The sequence below is a fragment of the Antrostomus carolinensis genome, unplaced genomic scaffold, assembly GCF_000700745.2.
Source record: "Antrostomus carolinensis isolate BGI_N321 unplaced genomic scaffold, ASM70074v2 scaffold13519, whole genome shotgun sequence".
In the NCBI taxonomy this organism is placed as follows: domain Eukaryota; kingdom Metazoa; phylum Chordata; class Aves; order Caprimulgiformes; family Caprimulgidae; genus Antrostomus; species Antrostomus carolinensis.
The window spans coordinates 1-11,792 of record NW_010336484.1 but is presented as its reverse complement, the minus strand read 5'-3'; positions in this window follow the sequence as shown (position 1 = coordinate 11,792).

Here is an 11,792-nt window from a genome sequence, read left to right as displayed (position 1 = left end):
CAGAAGGATATTGTTGAAATAACTTGAGGATACAGCTGGTGTAATGCCAGAGTCTCAAGGCGTGATCAAACACTATAGCAGTCAGCTGTGCTATCACTCCATTTCAAGGAAGGGTGAAAGGCCGGTTCAATATCAGCATCAGTGCAGCTAGCTAGGATAAAATAGATTAGGTGATCAAAAGATCTACGCATTCAGCAGGTGTTGATCCACAGGAGGTTCTGTGATAAGGAGTTACACCTACACTCCACAAAGTCTGATCTTTAGGTACAAATAGCTCTGCTAATCTAGAATGGTATGATTATACCGAATCTGGCCCTAAAAAGTAACATAAAGGAAGAGAGTTTTCTTCTTACTGCCGCCCATCTGAAAAACAACTTCCTGCTAAATCAGAGTGAAGGATGAAGAGGTGATAATCTATTTGAAATATCAGACGTATCGGGTGATAATCGGTGCATTCCAGAAATATTAATATGCTGAATCAGATTGACAAGAAAATTAATCTTTATTAATGAAATCGATCTGACAAGAACATCTATATCATCTTAAGAGTATATTATAGCAAATAGTAACTCTTCTTCCAAGTCACCAGAAACAGATTCCACTGTATTAGTGACGGAGATGAAAAAACAGAACACAGCTCTTGATTTATATACTTGTTGAAGCAGTTTCTATATATGCATATGTATGCACATTCATTAGTCAGCAGCGACATCTCAACCCTTAAAGAATCCTGGAGAACTGTTGCTTGTCAAAAAGCACTCAGGTTAGGCTAACGTTTGCAGCTTTTGCTCTAGCATACATTGACATTAGGTGTAAAGGCAAGGAATGTATGAAAGAGGGTAAATGCATTCCTATCTACAATGTTATGTATATTTTGTTCCTGTTATATTGGCTTTACTTCCAAAGTTGTAGTTTGCAGTATTAGTTTCTTTTTATTGGTATCCTTGCATATATATATTCAATAAATGAGTTATGAATTTCATATTTGCATATCTGTCCTTTTTCTGAAATTATAACTGAAACCTGTTGTTTTAATGCATAAATGCAGTATTTCCTATTGAGGTTACAGGCCCATGAAAATGTTACCAGGAGAGAAGTGAGACTGACAGTATGCTGCTTACTTGGTGGCAACTCCGCATATTTGTGTGTTCTTCTTAACTTTGTGCAGTGGTACGGTAAGCTGCTTTGCATTTAACACTAGTGTTCCCATCCTCACCTTTCAAAACCTTTTTCCTTTTTCTTTTTTTTTTTTTTTCTTTTTTTTTTGCTTTTCAAATAATGGATTAATTTAGACTGGGATACCAGGAGAGTGCAGAGTGTAATGTAGTTGCACTACAGAAGAGGAGCTACACCCAGGTTGCACTTTAGAGGGGTCCTGCTGGCCTATTGATGGAAGATTCTATTTTCTAAAAACATGCCCTTATGTCATCACTTTTATCAAGGATTTGATTTAATGAGCGCAGTAGGTATTTACTGTGACCTGAGAAAAATCATATCCCCAGTCAGCACAGACTTCATTACAACATTTATTATCAAAGTTGGTGTTGGCAGTAATTTCACCTACATGGCTTTTGATGCTGTGGAAATAATTACTGGGTGCATGCTTACTTTATTTGCTCTATGTTTTACGTGTTTTAATTCAGTCAGCTGGGATCTTCAAAGGAAGTACAGGATATTGTTGAGGAGCCTTCTCTGTTTCGTGGATGTGACGTCTCACTGGAATAGCTGGTCACTGAAATCTTGGAACAATGGAGGAGGGACCCATAGACATGGGAGCAAAATACTTTCGTTGTCTTTGTGTGATGTTGGGGCAGAGCAGTGAATACTTCAAGGGCTCTTGTATCCTCACTTAGACAAGCTCTGCTTATTCTGTTCTATGTAAGAGATTGCAGCACAAGCAGAACAACAGTAGTTCTCCTTGTGCCTAGATCAGATACCCTGTATGGTAAATTACTTTGAAGCATTAGAGTCAAAAGGGGGATGCTGTAAACTCTGAAGGCTCAGCTGGTCTCTCTGCTTCAACCCTTCTGTTCAAAACTTGGGGTCAGTAGTTTAAACTGGAAAATTAATGGAACAGGGAAACTATCTGTGAGCTTCAAGAAGAGATAAAATTGTGTCAAACTAACGTTTCTCCTTCTGCACCGAGGTTACAAGCTTTTTGAACAGAGAAGCAGTGGGCACAGCTTTGAATCTAGTGACTTTCCGTAAGAAAGTAGGGGAATGTGGTCTGACACCAATTTAAAAGTGAGGTCGTGTAAGCCTGTTTGGAAAACTCATTCAGAGTAATTATGAATCATTCACAGTCTGACTGCAAGGATGCCTTGAGTGGGATTCTGTACAGTTCTGCTCCGATTTGATGTTATTTGGTATTTTCCTTAACAATTTTGATGGCATATGCTGGTTAAATTGTAGGGAGCACCAGACTTGAGCTAACTACTGACCAAGTAGAAGGCAATTACAATTCCAAATGAACTTGATAAAATTCAAGAGGGTTAGAATGTGATTCAGTAAATCCAGCAATGGATTTGACAATTGCAGATCTGTGCACTTCAGCAGAAGCAACGATCAGCTGAACAAATACAGGATGGGACAGGACAGGCTGCTAGGGTAGCAGTTGTACAGAAAAGTTCTCCTGGGGTTATAGCCAGTCACCAGCTGAACATGATTCAACAGCATCCTGTTCCTGCAAAAAAAAAGTGTTGTTTTGGAATGTATGAATAGGAATGTAGTCTGTAAGAAGATATGTGATGTGGTCTCTTCTTCCTCATGTGATAGTAGAAAGCTGTGCTTCGAACATGGTATCCAGCTGTAGGAACCACACTTCATGGAAAATGTGGAGCAGCTGGAGATAAGCCAGAGAAAAACAATGAGAGGGATGACAGGATGGAAGATGGCTTGTTTCAAGATGATCAGAGAGACACGTTTTCAAATCTGCAAGACATAGCTGCAAAGAAGGAGGAAATAAACACTTTCCATCACTGCTGCAGGTAGGACAAGAAAAATAGATTGCACTGCAGCAGGAGACATTTGGCTCAGACATCAGAATGGGCTGTTGGCCTTGACAGCAGGAAGAGTTCAGCTCTGGGGTACCTTTCCTGGGCAGGCTGTGAAATTGCTGGAATTTGAGATTTTAAAGGAAAAGTTAGTGGGCATCTTATTGAGCTGGTGCAAACGTAGGTTGGAGGTGCTGGGGATAAGGCTGACTGAAGTGCCTCCCAGCTTGTATTTCTTACACTGCTCTCTTAGATTTTCACGTAAGGCCTTCTGCAAGGAAGTTGGAGAACTACTGTTCTGTAGCAAAACACGGCACTGGCAGAGCTCCTGAGGTTGACCTCAAGGCCCACAGCCATGCGTTTCCTTTTTCATCTTTTCTTTTAAAATAGCACTTGTGGTAGCAATAACATCTGTGGGCAGACTGGCACGCTCTTGGGGAGCGGCCCACGTCTGCATAGTTCATACAAACTTCCCGACACCACCCAGCGTAAGGCACTCTGCGCTCCCCTGGTTCATATTTTGGGAGGACTTCAGCACTCCGACTTCTTGAGTGACTGTGTTCCACACCTTGAGCGTACATTTCTATTGTGTAAGAATAAGAGAAGTGACAGCAGTGCTTTACGTGAACATGTGTGTGAGATTAGTGCACACAACTCCTTGATTCTTCTTAATTCCGTGCGCACGTGCACTGGGATGATGCAGAGTTTGGAGTGACTGATCTCTTACCCAATCTTAACAGAATTACTGTGGCAAGAATCTTAAACCTTGATCTGAATTTTTGCCAGAGGTGGCTTCTCACTTTGTTTAAAATGAGTTCTCTGCTTTTATTTTTCCTAAAACAACATTCCAGCTGAGAAGAGGGCAACCAGGGCTGGTGCTGCCCTGCTCTTTATTCTCTGGAGAGACGTGTAGGTTGCTTGGCACACGTGCAACACCCTATTTCACACTGCTGGCCAAAAAATATTTCCATATTCCTGTGCAAAAACTCCCATCAAGTCCCTGCCTGCCAGTGGAGAGCGTTATAGAGGCTTGGGGCAGGGGGAGGAAGAAACACACTCCCTAGAGTACTAAAAATAGGCTGATGCTGTGCAAACAGCTTTGCTGTGAACTTCCTTCTGGCGTGCAGCCATGCAGCTGCCTTACAGTTCTAAGCCTACATACCTCTCCAAAACAAGAAGTCACTGAAGTTAAACACAGTCAGCAACACTTTTCATCTTATTACTCCCTGCTGTGTTCTATCAATTCTAGTTTCTTCCAGAGTGCAGGTAGCTTACTCGGGATCTAAGTTACATTTTGGTTTTTTTGCTTAAACCATGGTTAAGACTGGCACTGGCAATCCCTGGAGTCTGCAAAGTTCAAAGGAGGGAGGAGGCCTTTAATCTAAAACTGAATTACTTGGGTGACACATCCAAAAAAAGTGCTTTCCTGCAGAGTCAGAACTGTACTAGCTGAAAAAGGTTTTAAAACTCTCCAAATTGCTGTTAACTAAACAGCCTTAAATGCTGATGTGACAATATGAAACTGGAAAGTCAGTTCCTTAAATGAAACTAGTTTAAAAAGAATAAACACAAGACTGTCTGGGCATTGGGACTGAATGACAGAAGTGATTCATTCAGGCCTTGAAGACTGTGAGTTATTTGGGTTTGCCATGTTTTCCACTGATTTTTACCTACTTATTCATGACAACATTTTGCCCCAAAATAAATCTTGTCACATTCTTCTGTACGTTTTGACTGTGAAAACTGATGTTTCAATTTAAGTATCAAGCTTCCTTGTTCTTTGTTTTCATAGTTGTTGATTGTTTAGACATAACAAGCCTCGCATTTTCCTTTATCATGGTTTCTCATTTGTAGCAAGAATATTTTCCAAGACAGAAATTAAATCTCTGGATCATTTTCAGCTGTTTCACAGGAATCACTGAAAATGCAGTAATTTTGCATAGCTGTTATTTCCCTTTCAATTTTGTATTGTCAAATACTCAGCTTTTATTTGAATCCTGTGTATCCAATTATCTGATTTGTGCAGCAATTAAACAGAAGATCAGTGTCATTGTACTCTACATTCTTTTTAAACTCCCATCAATAGCAGGACCACACTAGACTGTACGTTTGTAATTTAAGATATGCTTGGCGGGAGTTCAAAGAGACAGGAGCTCTAGTCTTGTCTCAGTTTTCCTTGGAAAGCCTTTCTGATGCTGCTGAACAATATTTACACCAGAAGGGAACTGAGTTTTGGAAAACTTTTCCAGAGTCTGAGGAAACCAAGCAACCTGAGATTTAAACAAGCCTTGGTGAATTTAAAAACTCTCGATGCTGTCACTGCGTAAAAATTTTATTAGCCCATCAGATATCACAGATTTATAATTTGAGGAGTGGATTTCAGTTAACAGGTAAAATTAAGAGCACAGGTTTGGCAAAAAAAAATGTTATTTGAAGCAAAATTCTCCTACTGTCATCTCTGTTGAGCACTTTATGATATCTTATATTTCTGCAATTATAGGTACAGGTGCTCTGATCTGCAATTAACCAAACATACTGCTTGCTAAATAGGGTTAGTGTCTGGAGCCAGATAGGTTCAAAAAGCTTCAGACTTTCCTCTTTTCCTAGAACCTTCAGCCTTCTAGCTCCCTGGAGGGGAGGATTCAGAGCAAAGATTGTTTCTCCGCTCCCTATGGGGCCCGAGAGGCCTTTTTAGAACAGTTCTGTTCCTTCCCATCCCTGTCTCAGAAGGATTTTTGAGGACAGATTTCTGAAAGGGCTTTCCATAGGGTCAAGCAGGATTCTGGGTGGGTGGCAGGTAGTAGGCAGGAATTCTGGCTTCCTGCTGCCCTGTTGTTTATCTTGGAATTCTATAAATTAATTTATTTCCCCTTTTAAGTGTAAGCTGAGTTCTAGAAGCATTCTTCCACTGAATTATCTGACTGGCCTAACGAGGTATCTCATCCAGTCCTGCCCCCTTGATCTAAATCCAGATTCACGCTTTGGTGTGACTCCTACAGTAGCGTTTAATATTTGAGGATCTGAATCATGATTTTGCCAGCTCCTACCATCCAACTCAAGAGGTCTTGCAAAGGGGGAGTCCTGAACTGCAGTTCTCTCCTGGCCTGGTGTGTGCTTCTCGTCTCTGCTTCATTTGTAATCTGCCCAGAGAAGATTTCTGAGATACCTTAACCGCTGCCATGATCTGTATGGGAGGCAGGGACCTTGGCATGTGAGCTCTGCCACCTGATGCCTAGTCTGCATTGAGAGAGTGCCAGCTGGACCTGCAAGCCTCGGCAAATACAGCCTTCTATCAGCGAGTTATCTGATCGGGTTGCCTTGTGGCCTCTTGCTGGTCTTCCTCATTCTTCTCCCCTGTTGCTGAAACAGCCTTCCCACCTCCTCTTGCCTTCTCTCGAATTTCTGTCCTCACACAACAGCCTGTTGGCCCTGTTTTTTCCATGCTGGTATCAACAGGTTCCAGATTTTTTATTTTTTAAACAATGCTTCTGGCTCACCTGTGTGTAGCTGTACAGACACCTCTTCTGAGATACCCAACACAGCTAGTCTTCTACAGCTTTCTGGGGTTTGCAACCAGGTCCTGTGCTTAGATGCGTGGGGAAAGCAGATTAATGTGGTCATTCCTCAGAAAGCAACTGAGCAAGGAGGGAGAACCCCATGTCTCTCCCTCACTCCCCTGTCCCCGGTGTGAAGACCTCCTGCCAGCACCAACCGCCTGCTTTTGGAATCAACCAGCCTGCCCTCTGACTTCAGTTGAAGGTATGTACAAATGAGCTCCCAGAGCAGGTATCCTGGGCTAACTTGTTGGCTAAAATAAGCTGCTTGACTTTAGCAAGAGCACTTCCCACCCACAGCCCGACTCCCAGAAGTCCTTTTACGCCTGTGTAGTCCTACGATTTGCTGCACGTGCGTGTTGCAGTGTGGATATCTGTCCACTCCTGTGCTCCTGGAGACCATTTAATTTCGAGTCAGCCAGAAGAGTAATGTGCCTGCCATCAGTCACATTAATTTTGGTGGGTTTTGCAGAGAAGCTTCTGGGTTACCCAGGTATCTTGTTGACGCAAGTACTGTTGAATGAGAGGAGCAGAAGAGTTTTCTGTGTTACTGCTATGGAGAAAATGTACCACTCACTAATGCTTGCTGCACAGTGAAGGAGAGAAACTGATTTTCATAGCTGGTTTTGACTCTGCTCTTCGTTCTGCTTTGCTTTTTGCAAGGGATTGCTGGTGACTTTAGGTGACTGCTTCAGCATGAGAAGAGCAATGCGTACAGTCAAAGGAGGTGAGTGGGAGGAGTGAAAGGAGGTCAGCCCGGGCTCTATGGTGTCCTTGTGCGCTGGGTGTTCAGTGCCACGTGACAGCGTGTCTAATAAATGCTGGTGGTTCCCCTCGTGTGACAGCAGGGACACCACACACTTGCAGCAAATGGGTAGTGTGACAGCTCTGAAGGCACCTCTGCAGCAAGCACAGAGCTATTGTCATGTTAAAAAAAACCCAGGTGGTTTTTTACCTTCTATTGCATGAAAAATCAGCAACTCCATCATTTGAGTCAAGTAGAGCTCAAAAAACAGCTGTTTCGAACAAAAACGACAAATCCCTTCCTGGCAGTTACATTACTCAGGCTTCAACCTTTGTGTCAAGACAGGTTCAAACAAAGCCAGCGTCCTTTGGGCGCATCTCCGGATTTGAGATGTGCCTTCCTCCCCGTCCACTCCACTTCTCACAGCTCTCCCGTGCCTGGGGAGCAAGTTCTCTGGAGAGTGGGAAGAGGAGCAAGCCCAGACCGTGGGGCTGTTGGGGGGCGAGGGGGGCACCCCATGTGCTTGGTCACAGCAGTGGGGTTTGGGCTACTCAAAGTCTCCAAGGGCAAAGGGCCCCACGGCACAGGGTTGTGCCAGCCGCTTTGCTTTGGTGACAGGGTCTGCCTTTGCTCATTTTCTGCCATTTTAAGGTAATCCTTGTTTAAATTTCCGCAGGCCCTTAGGCTAGCTGGACCTTGGCAGTGCACTGGCACTCAGTAAATCCCATGGGGCAGGACTTTGGTGTGTCTTTAGGTGTGCACGGTGCCAAGTGCCAGCCTCTCCGCTGTGTTGTGACAGACACCGTCACATGTCTGGTCCCGTGCTGCGGCGCTGAACCAGGACCACTGGGATAATTCTTAACGGATGTTTGCAAACGAAAGCCAGTAAATGCCATTAATAGCAGCCTGAAGTGTGGTGTCGTCTGCAGCAATCCAAGGCGGCATTTCTGAGGGTGGTTGACATTTTGTGATAAGCCAACACTGAGTTTTGTAGCAATTGTGTCATTCTTGTGACAGTGACCATTTCTCGCACTACTGAATAAAGTGCAAAACGTCTGTAATTCTCCCACCCTCGCCTCAAGTGTGAAAGCATTTTTCCTACAAAGGTTGACAGAGGCAAAGATGTTAATGAAAAAGGAAATGACCTGCAGCTCCAGAGGAGGAGTGCCTTGGATCAGAGGTTTTTCCTTATTTTCATTTTGGTAAGTAAATTGTCATTTAGTAGCTGAGCAAGGAGAGAAATCTTGGTAAACCCTCATCATCTGGGAAGTCCCAGTCTTAAAACAAATAAGTGGATAGACACCACTTTCCAAATCACTTTGATGACTAATTTCTGCAAAAGTCAAGAAGATGGAGAACAGGAATAACACTATTTAAAAAGGTATTTTGTAACAAACAACATTTATTCCCTATTTCTTAGGAAGGGTGTGTCTCTTTTTAAATGTTGTTTTGGTACATCTGGCTTCCTCTCCCATTTAAAACATGAGGCTAGAAAAATACTTTTAGGCTATTTAAATTGCTAGTCAGAGTGGAGGGATTTCTCTGTAGGCATGATGAGGATGGGATGCTTGCATCCTAAATTCATATTTTGCTGAATGTTCTATATGTCATCTAATGAGAAATTCCTTTTGGATTTTCTGCTTGATTAAAAATGTTGGTGCTCATCTCAGGACCAGGTTAATAGGCCTTGAATTCTCAATTTTTTTCCCCATTCTGTCTGCAGAGACTAATTTCTGGTCACAAGTGAATCCCGCTGGTCTCAGTTGTTAATCTGCTGAAAAATCATTGTGCTCTTTGCTTTTTTAGGAGGCTTGTCTTGTGAAAAAACAAAAAAAATCAGCGGAAAAATTCTGTTAATTCCCTGTGAGTCACCCAGCAGCAATGGCAAAGCTGGGAGGAAAAAATGGGGGGAAGAGGAGGATCAGTGAATGGGTGGTGACCTGAAGATCTGACTCAGAACACACTATTTCAAGTGTTTCCAAATGACAAATACTGAATTATTATCTCCAGGTATCCCACCACTGAGAGCACATGATTACCCAGACAGGTTTTTAAAAAGTCTGTTAAAAAAAGTTACACACAACTGGTGCTCACACAGGCCATGGTTCACTGGGTCTGAGCACTGAGATATGCCTGACTGGCAACAGAGGACAGAATAATTATGATATCAGGAATCTACTTAGAGATAAAACATATTTATTAAATTATTTTGTCTTCTAAAAAGTTGTGTGGACCCAAGAAATCAGAACATTGGCTCTCCCACCTCATGCATCATCTAGCCAGAAAATGTGCTGCTCCCAGATACCTCTGAACCCCCTCCCTTCACCCTGCCCTGCAAACCTCCATGGCTACCATACCAGCAAGAACAAAACTGGTCATCTACTAAATCTGTTGCTGATCTCAGCTAACCGACTTCCTGTAATATCAGCAAATATTTCTGCTGTTATAAATCTGTTCTTCCCACCATAACGGGGTGCCAGCAGGACCAGGAATGCTTTGGATCTAGATGTGTGCTGGTTGGCAGGAGGAACAAAGAAATTGCTCACCCAGAAGGGCAAAACAGGACTAATGCTTTTGTCCGCTTGGGAGAGATGGAAGTCAAGCCAACAACTTTTGCACACAATCAGAAAGGTGTTGTTGGATGCTACTTTTAATGGCAGATGGTGTTATCGGTCATTAATGAGCAATGTCTTCAGTAACTAAAACAAAAGCAGATTCTGAAATGCTTCTGTGGCTGAACGGTCTCCGGACAGATACTGCCCACTGCCCAAGAATGTCAGGCTCTCCCTGAACTTGACAGGGCAGCTGCTGTTCTTCCCAGCCTTCTGGAAATTTTCCAGCTACGACATGTTCCTGATATTAGCTAGCTGCAGGGCGTATTTCATTCTGCTGCTCTAGGCAATTTGATAAAGGCTCTTTCCTCCCACTCCAGAGTTAACCCGCCCAAACTGTAGCTCAACACCTAGCTGCAACAATACCGCATTCACTAGGGATCGTGCCTATTTGCTTAGTTAAAATTTGCTTAAATTAGTTGTTTCATTGAAAGGAACACTTAAATTTATTTTCATCATGTTTTCTGAGCCAACAGTAATAATGCTGGATGGATATTGGGAGTTGATTGCTACAGCTCTTTATGAATAAAGTTATTTTTAAGAATCATTATCCTTTTTCTGCCACCAAGTATTTATGTAGGATAAAATAAAACTTGCTTTCCACCCCTTAAAGAGAGAAGGGGAAAATCTCCGGCTGATATGTAATTGTTTAAGCTAGAATATAAGAAACTATAAATTTCCATTTGTACTGTTGCATGGTCCTTAACTCCAGACCTGCAGGAAAAGTTGGCACTGTTGGATGTTTTTTCTCACTTGAGACTGCTGGAGCTATCCGCTTCATGCTTTCTTACTATTTTACTTCAAGATAAAATTTTTCATTTACACTATTAAAGATATGGACAGAATCTGGAGGCACAGTTCAGCCTCATTATTTTCCATCAGATGGAGATGCACTTTCATAAATGCACTTCAGCGTGTTTCCTATCCACCCCGTGCAGGGAGGTGACGGGGTGCAGGGGATCCCTTTCATTTGTGTGTGGTAAAGTGGCACTTGTCTCTTTGCTTAGTGAAAAGGCGCAGTCATTACTGACTCAGGCTTGCTTTTAAAGCCTACCAGTTCCCTGCTCTACAAGATGTGGAGTGGCATCTGCACAGGGTTCCCGGCACCATGCCAGAGCGATGGTCGGTTGCTAGCTGTGACCACACTAATGCTGCAAAGGACAGCAGAGGAGAAAAATGCCACAATATCCTCAGACAGTTGTGCACCCAGGGACCAGCCATCTGCCAGCCAACTGGAGCCCTGAAGATGAGATTTGGTTATCACCAGTGTCCTGACACAAAGCTGTTGGCATCGTTAGCATGCCAAGGTCAAGGCAGGTGACCCTGCCCTGCCCGAAGTGCTGAGGATTGGCAGTGCCCCAACACCTCAGTACCCACGTGTGATGGGTATTTAGGTGTATTTTCCCCATTCCCTCAGCTGCCTGGGCCAGGGGACTGGATTTCCTGTGCTTGAGGAGAAAGATGCTCCACCAAATCCCGTGATTCACAAGAAGACTTGATGCACAAGATGCAGACAGTTCATTTTCTTTCCTCCTGCAAGGTGCACGAAGCCGTGGTGTAGGACAGGCCTGCCTTGACCCAGCAGGAAAGGGGTGTCCCCACCGTCCGCAGAGACCCTCCAAGGACGTGAACACCCATGGGAAGCGCATCCCCTGTCCTTGGTTTTGGGATGACAGCAATGGCAGCCCTTGTTCCCCCTGGGGATAGGGATGATCTTCCCGGGGAGCGTGAAGGGGACAGGGGACAATCCCCACACTGTCCTGGGAAGCGGGAGATCAACTCTGAAGACCCAGGGATGGGGACTGCCCCGGGAACACCTGCAGCCCTGCTGGGATGGGGACAGCCCTAGCGAGGGAGGGGCACCCGTGCTGGCATGGGGACAGCCTCG